Source organism: Natrix helvetica (genome assembly GCF_964273705.1).
Source record: "Natrix helvetica genome assembly, chromosome: 1".
In the NCBI taxonomy this organism is placed as follows: domain Eukaryota; kingdom Metazoa; phylum Chordata; class Lepidosauria; order Squamata; family Natricidae; genus Natrix; species Natrix helvetica.
Genome location: NC_138548.1, coordinates 97,100,485 through 97,109,428, shown reverse-complemented (window position 1 = coordinate 97,109,428; position 8,944 = coordinate 97,100,485).

The following is an 8,944-nucleotide window of genomic DNA, read 5'->3' as shown; positions in this document are numbered from 1 at the left end:
TAGCCAACAGATCTCACTTCCCCAGAGCATTGATGATTTCACCTATCTGGTCATTAAAACATCTCTATGCTCAGAGAACATCAAGAAAGCAACAATAGTGGCTATAAATCAGAATAATTCTCTTATTTGCTAAGTTCAAAGCATGTTGTACTAGGAATTCTTTTTTTCTCATTCCACACATTCTATTATGCTCACAAAAGAAAGGGAAACCTTTTAGGAAGATGAAGCTTGAATCCATATGAAGCTGTTGGGATGCCAAATTTAATGATGCTTAGATGAAATCTGTGTTTCAACATTACAGGTTATATCTGTTATATATCTGCATGGGGACAATTTCTGGATGACAATCAGATTTGAGAGAGGAACTTAATAAATATTAGGCTGTTTCTATTAAACATTACAGGGAAACAGCACTGTACTTAAAAATAAGGCTTCTATTGATTTAAAAGTCTTTTCAATTGAGTGGGCAATTTGACTCCTCAGTGGCTTTCAAGTCATAAAATATTCTGCAAAATTTTGGAATCATTTCTGCTTTTTAATGCCTTTACAGTGGAGACAAGACACAATATTACCATTCTGGCACAGCTGCCAGAACACAAAGTGTTAGATACTCATACCAACTACATTGGTTTCCACTGAGGTCCTCTGTTCCAGCAGGAACAGAGGTTTGTTCCTATTGTTCGAAGGGCCTGACAGCTCCCTATAAAAGGGCTGCTGTCAGACTCAACCTTCACTGGATTGTTCTCACTTGTTGTCCTTAATAAAGAGCTGTTGTTACCGTTAAGCCTGTGTGTGCCTATCCATTACCCAATCTAACACAAAGGATGAAAAATTTGTTTTAGAAGTTGTGACATTGGAGTTCTGTGAGTCTTGGAGAGCCAGGGCATGTTCCTTTTCTCTTCTACCTCACTTCACTTTCCATTGCCTAAACCCCAGACTCTCAAATTAAACAGACATTTTTATCAACAAAACCCATCTTAACCTTTCAAATCAATTTTTAGTCAGGTTCATAACTCCTCTAAAAAAAAACTGCCTGGCTTGGTTTTTCCTGTTTATATAAGCAGCACACATTCACCTCAGTGTTGAAAGTTCGGCCTAGCCATTTCTTTCTTTTTCTGCCCTGTCCTGCACAACACATATTACTGTAACCTATGACCAGGCTGTAGCTGTTTAGAAAAGTGGTTCTGTTCTATCATCGTTGCAGCTTCCCAAGAGAATTTGATTCAAGAGGATGACACCTTGACTGCCAAGCAGTTCTTATATTTAACCCTCAGGCAAGAGTTCATCTGAGATATTTCTATGATGTACCTGGAGTAACTATATTTCTTCTTTCTTTGTTTAGACACATCCATCTTCAGACCAAACTAAAATAGTAATGCAAGAATGACCAGAAGGCGTATCACTTCTATATGTATAATAACATATGAGGTGTGGCACAGTGATTCATTCAAAATTAAGAGAAGCAATAAATAACAATGAATTCTGGAAACAAATTGCCCTGGAGGAAGAGAGATCCTAAATAAACCACAAGACCCCAACAATGCTAAAGTTTCAGAGAAGATATGATCCCTGGGGCTTGGTTGGACATAGTGGACTTTCCTCTCTGCCATAAATACAGGTAGCCCTCAACTTACAATAGTTCATTTAGTGACCATTCAAAGTTACAATGGCACTGAACCAGGGGTAGGTTCCTGCCAGTCCTAACCTCTTCTATAGAAGAGGTTCCACAAATCTACAGTGCCGTTTAGAACCGGTTCCAGCTCCCTCCCCCGGCCCGTCCGGACATCATCAAGATGAAGAGTGAGAGGAGGAATTCTGGGAGTTGAAGTCCACAAGTCTTAAAGCTGTCAAGTTTGAACATCCCTGGGAGTTTTTTTCTAAAGGGTTAGGGGTGCAAGGGTCTTGTAACTTGACAGCTTTAAGACTTGCGTGCTTCAAATGCCAGAGTTTCTGAGCCAACATTTTGGTTGCTAAGCAAGAGCGTTGTTAAGTGAGTTTCATCACATTTTATAAGTTGGCCACACCCACCCAGTCACATGACTGCCAAGCCACTCCCACTCGGTCACATGGCCGGCAAGTCACTCCCACAAAGCAGGCCACACCTACCGAAGAGGTTCTATACAATTTTGAAACCCACCACGGCACTGAACATAGGTTACCTATGACCGTTTTTCACACTTACATCAGTTGCAGTATCCCCATGGTCATGTGATTAAAATTTGGTCACTTAGCAACTGACTCATATTTATGATGGTTGCAGTTTCCCTGGTCTTATGACCATCTTTTGCTACCTTCTGTCAAGCAAAATCAATGGGGAAGCCAGATTCACTTAACAACCATGCTACTAATTTAACAACTGCAGTGATTCATTTAATAACTGTGGCAAGAAAGGTTGTAAAATGAGACAAAACTCACTTAACAACTATCTTGCTTACTAACAAAAATTTTGGGCGCATTTGTGGTCATAAATTGAGGACCCCTTTTATATGGAAAGAAAAACATTTTCCTGCATTTTTTTTGAAGAGGAACAGATGATGATTGTAATGGAGGAGGAACTACATCACACACACACACACACACATATATATGTGAGGCTGAATATGAAGGGAGTTTCCAGATTGTGAAGATTTTTTTTGTTTTAACAATATGCCTATTATAGAACTTTTACTACTGTAAAAAAAAGTTTCCTTCTGTTTTTGAACTCAAAATGGTCTGCCATTTTATTTTATTTTTTGGAAAATATAAACAAATGAACACTGTGAGTTATGAGAAGAAGAATTCAGCACCTTCCCTTCCTTTAAGGAAAATTGCAAATGCAAAGGGATTTTAAAAATAATGTTTAATAATACTTAATTTATGCATGAAATAATCTGGATAATATCCTATTAATGCAGACAACATCATGGAATGGATTCTGTTGATGTAATTGTGTGCCTTCTGGTCTTTCTAGCATACATCATTTATTGTGAATGAGTTTGAAGACAAACTCATTCAAGTCATAAAATATTCTGCAAATTCGGATCACTAATGGGTGGCTCACTAGAATGGAGACAAGAAGAATTAGGTGTAGTTTGTACATTTTAGAGAAAAACAATAACAATTAGAAACATTTTCCCCAACACTGATAGTACTATTGTAGGCATATATCAACAATCTTCATATGGCAGTGCATTGGAGGGAGATGTTTGTGGTTTTTAGCTAGGCAGACCTGGGAGGAAATAATTTGCAACTAATATTATTGGTGGTGCATAGTATTGATTTTGAAGGCTACACATATGATATCAACATTGTGAAGAATCAAGTACTTTGCTTCCTCCTCAATTCCCTTCCCCATTCCATTTAATCTCTGAATTTTGATGTCAAGTATTCTATATCTTCAACAAGAAAAGGCCTATGTGATTATTAAGAGCTGAACTGACTTCAGTACTTCAAAAAAGCATTATATATTTTCCAGTTGTTAACCAGAGAAAATATCACATCCATCCAACTCAAAATGATATGTTTAAGGAAATACCACATTAGCTGCAAAAATCCAATTGGCCATCAGGTGGAAATAATGAAGTGGAATTTCTGACTCTCTCTGCTATCATTAAGTAATCATCTGAATTGCTACAGTCCAGATATGATATCACTAAAATTGAAGACAGATGACCTACGGATTGAGGACTAAGCAAGTGTCATAATGTCTCCTTTACTTGTTTTTATACCTGCAAAATCCTACTAAAAGTACAATAAACAGCAAATGTCAAGTGATCGATAACTCCTTACATTTAGGGCATCAAAAAAAACAAACAAACTTCAGAATGGAAGTCCTATACAGGTACAGAGCTTTCAAGATGGGGTGCTAAAACCATTGCATAAATCTGCAAGGGCTGAATTCATAGATGCATTTCATCACTTTCTAACAGCAAGTTCAAGAGTTGACAGAGATACAGAAAGCCACTGCAAGAACAATCAGTACATTCCACCTAAGCTACACATGTTGCTTTTCAGAGTCTGTTCACACCTTCAACAAGAATCATGATTATATTATGTAATTAGATGCTACAACTCAGAACTATGGCCTCCCAAAGGTTCCTAAACTCTATTTGCCAGGTAGCATGGGCAATTTTTAAAGGGATTTAATAAAGCTAGAGTCAGCTACATCTGAACAGCCAGGGGTTCCCCACGCTTACCAGTTTTAATCAGATCAGACTGAGATATGCATCTCATTCAATGTTATTTTATTTTTTTTAAAGTTAGATGGTATTAATAATTGCAGATGAAACTATTTGGAAAGAGCCCAAAATAAACTAGGCACATGACAGCATGTCTGCATTTTTCACATCAAGGACTTTATAAGAAGGGATCAGATTCAAATCTGTCATCCAACTGAAATGTGTGCCTGTAAAGAATTACTTTCCTTTATTGCTTGCAAGGACACTGTCAAGATAAATAAAGATCAGGAACTTCAACTCTGAGAAATCAAAGGTCATTCTACCGAAGGAGTTCTATCAAGACTTCAGATGGTTCTTAATCTGATAAATCAGCTCCCTAGAATACACACACACACACACACACACACACACACACTATCAGCCTATCAAATAATAATGGTAGTTTTTTCAATTCAGTCGACCCCGGAGATTGATATCATCTTGCGAAAAAACCTCTCTCTTACCAGTATTAAGGAAAAAGGCTGCTGCTAAGACTAGTTTAAATTGAAACCAGTTAATCAGGAGCTCTGAAATGAGTAGGAACAGATGAATCTCTAGAGGCAAACCAGACCCAAATTAGTAAAACTTTAAAGAGTCTTTCTTTTTATGTTCCAGTATGATAGCAACTAGCTCCTGTTTCAGGCTTCCCCATGTTCCTTATTCTCATCTGGACAGTTTAGGGTGATGTCAGCTGCCCAGTCTGCAATCTCTGATATAATTTATTTTGTTCTTCGTGAGCTAGAATCTCTTGCCGTTTGTCTCCTTTCTGGTTTCATTTTTATCTTACAAGTCAACCATGCATGCCAAAATACTTCAAGTTCTTTTCCTGTCTGGTTTCTTTTTTAAAAAAATCAAACATGTTAAAATCCTGTAAACTATCAATTTACATTTATTTAAAAAATTACCCCATTTCCTGTTTGTTTCCATACTGTTACTAGCATTACTGTGTTGTACTTATATATTGATTTGTAGTTTTGGGGGATTACATGTGGGTGGATTTGTACCAGACTGAACTTTTCAAATTTGATTCAGCAAGGGACTTGAATAAAAAAAAAAAGTCTCTATATAAACTGAAGTAATTCTACTCAAATGGAAAGGTACCAGTAGTGTCTAAGCCTTGTAAGAAGTTACAAAAAATTATGGGTACTGTAACATTTTGGAGCCATTACACAAAATATCTGTTTCTTCTGAAGACACTAGTCTGTTACATTTTGAGTTGGACTGCATACGCTCAGTCCAAGGACTTGTATGAGAAGCAGAAAGTTGAAAATAAGTTGCAAACCTGCATTTGTTTCTATATGTCTTGAATCTCCAGGAAAATAAGAACAAGTAACACTCCACGAATTATAAAACAAAATACACTAATTGTGGTCTCCCGCTCATTAACACACATAACCGCAATTCCCTTCACCAAAAACCCAGAACTGTCACAATTAAGTCCAGTTACAAGAGCATTCATGAGGCAAGAAAAGTCCAGAGTTCCCAAAGCACAATCCAAGGCAAGGTGTCAGTCCAAAGCTTTGCAGGTATCACAGGAAGCTGTGCTAAATAACCCACTTCCAGTACACCCCATCAAGAAGCACAAGTCTTTCTCCATGTAAGTAATTTGGCTGATTTTCTTTGCTCAGCCTTTTCTCTGCCCTACATGTTCTTGGATCAGGTGCATAAAGCAGTTCCTCTTCCTCATCACTAACCAGCTGCATCTGCATGCTTTCCCTACTTGGAGCCTCAGAACTGTTTCCCTGTAACTGCATTTTAGCCATCTCCCTCACAGACTGCTGCCTGGAGCCATCAATCAACTCAGCTCTTTACATGCCAGAAACTGGTTCATCCTCCCCCGAGCTGGCATATAGAGAGGTATCTGGGGAAGCGTCTGGCAGAGTCATCCCACCAGTGTATGATGACATTGGATGCAAAACCTTGGATAGCATCTGCTTGAGTTTAGGATAGTAAATTTTGTACTAGATCATCTTTAAAGTTCCCAAACCAACTTTACTGGATGAATTCAGGTCACTTTTAAAATCCCAGGATTAGGGATTTGAGAATGCTTGAAACACCATTTCCCCCTTTTTGTTCAATTGTTTCCAATTTTTGGAGACTGGCTGGACAAGTCCCTGCATTTTTCTTGTAAGGTTTTTCAAAATTGCCATTTCGCATTGTCTACTTCACAGAGTTGAGAGAAAGTGACTTGCCCAAGGTCACACAGCTGGCTTTGTGCCCAAGGCAGGACTAGAACTCATGGTCTCCCAGTTTCCAGTCTGATGCCTTAACTATTAAACCAAGTTGGTTCTCAAAACACGTTTACAATGTTTTTATCTTTAAAAAATACATATAAACATTGGCCTTTAAGATAAGGAAAACTGAATTCTGGTCCTTTGTCAGAGAGTAAACTAAAAAACCGATCTTGTATGTGTTGGAATAAACTTTGTATTAGCATTTAGGTAAGAAGAAACAAGTTTAAAACACCTCCTTGTGGAAGTATGAGATCTCTTTTGGCGTACTGAAGACAGGGAAAGAAATAAAGCCCTGTCAAGTATTGTGGTGATGTGAAACCAGAAAATCATTTCATTTACATAGCTCGTCTTAGTAATCAGGTGGTCAATTTAAATAGATGTAAATAGGCACCCACATCTGTTGATTTTCATATATGGTAAATTTACAATGAGTATGTTTTACTTATTGAAAATGAAAACAGATGACCAATTGTTGACTACAGTATTATCAGAAAGGATTTCCCCCCTTCAAGAATCATTAACTTTAAAATGGGAGTGTTATCTTCATTTCACTAAGAAGCAGGAAATACTTTTTGTCTATTAATCTTCTTTTCTAGAGGGAGGAAGCCTTAAATTCAGAGTCATCTTCCTTTTGGGTAACTGTAGTTGCATTAGTATTAGTAGTGAACTGATAACAGAGTTTTTTTTGGCAAAGAGCAAAAATGTTTTGCTGTTTTAATAATTACTAAAAAAAAGTCCACAGAAGCAGCAACACAAAATATATTCAAATGAGCACCCTCTTTTTTTTAAAGTGGTATCTAAAGTGAACTCTTCAATATTTGAAACATTGGTATATAGTACTCTAAAGAAATACATTATTTTTCCTGATTTTAACCCAAGCCACGTACAAATGCATATATATTAGCTACATTAATCAAACTTTATGCATTCAGAACCATCTGTAAACTTTTCCTAGTCTTACACAAAGATAGTTTTAACTTTTTTATACCAACTGGTTTTTCCTAATGTGGTGTGAGTCCAAAGAGCAGATGTTTCCCAAACTGAAATAATCTTGCACTTCAGTTCTTTGTTGTTACTGCCAAAGCTATCATCTGTGGGAAGATGGGGGGGGGGGGCAGGGGGGGACTCTGGCTGTTTTTATTACTTTCATCCAGCTTTGCTTCTAATTATTATTTCTACCCAGCTTTGCTTCTAATTCCAGCTGCTTAAGTCTAACATACCTAGTTTTCTCTCATTGTGTAGGAGAACACCATGCAAAAGCAGGAATGCACCAAAGCAGGCCATGCCTGCCAGCCTTGAGTATCAAATCTTACTTGAGGCTCCTTTAGGGACTATTAAATTACTGTCAGTTTCCAGCTGGGACCACAACAGCTTCCATAGTGCCTAATCAAGCAGTGTGCATTATTCTCACACTTTGAGAACATAACCCTTCTTCTGCAAAGTCTAAAAAAAGAACAACTGTAATATGTGTGCATTGAGGTAGGATAGATAATTATTTATGTTCAAGTTATTCCAGTGCAAGTCTGTCGGAAAGACTTTCATGATAGCATTATTGGCCAAAAAGCAGAAGAAACACCAAGTGGCCAACATATCTTACCCAATATTTTTCCAAGATAAATGATTGTGTAGTAGATATAGGAAATCAGTCTGGGGTGGGAGGAGGGAGGTCACATTGAGTTTTTGCTCTAACGACTCACAATTCTTATTGGGTTTTAGTGTTGTGACAGCAGAAAAGTAAAAATAGAAATAACTCTAGGGAGCAAAACTAACAAGGAGTGTAGACACATTACAGCTTATTATCATAACAATGTCCACGGTTGATATATACATTAATATGGGAAGACATAGTCCATTGGAAACCAAATTATAGAATCCAGTCTACAGTATTTTCTCCCTATTTACACAATGCAGGTGTACCCACAGTATTCTAGGATGCCACTATTTTATGATCAAGCACAAATAACCGGGGTGATATGTTTCTTTCAGATGAAACTGTAGTATGGACAATGATCAAAGAACTAATGGGGCTGCAAGCTCATGGAAATAATTATTTTAAGATAGGAATACTGCAGGGTATATTTGACATGCATAGGTAAGAAATCTGGACAGTGCGTGGATGTGGTTACCTTTCAGTGACAAATCTCATTTTAATTTCCCTCTTCATCATTTAATTCCCATGTCTTGGACGCTTGCTGGCACAAATAAATTTGGATAGAAAGAGGAAACCTAGCAAGATTTAGATCAATGCATTTCTCTACAGAGAAAAAAAATCTCAGAAGCCTAACCTCAATCTTATGGTTATCATTTGTTATGAATGCCCCTTTCTTGCTATTTTTTCATACACAAAAACAGGAATTCCTAGTTGTATAGTCAGCGCTAAAGGGAAGCAAAGTGCAGTTATAGGTCAATATGATAGCAGTTATTCAATATTCAAGGGTCTAAAGTTCAATCTATCCTGGCTATCAGAACAAGGAGAAAAAGTAACCACTGGTGTTAAATATGGGATTATTACTG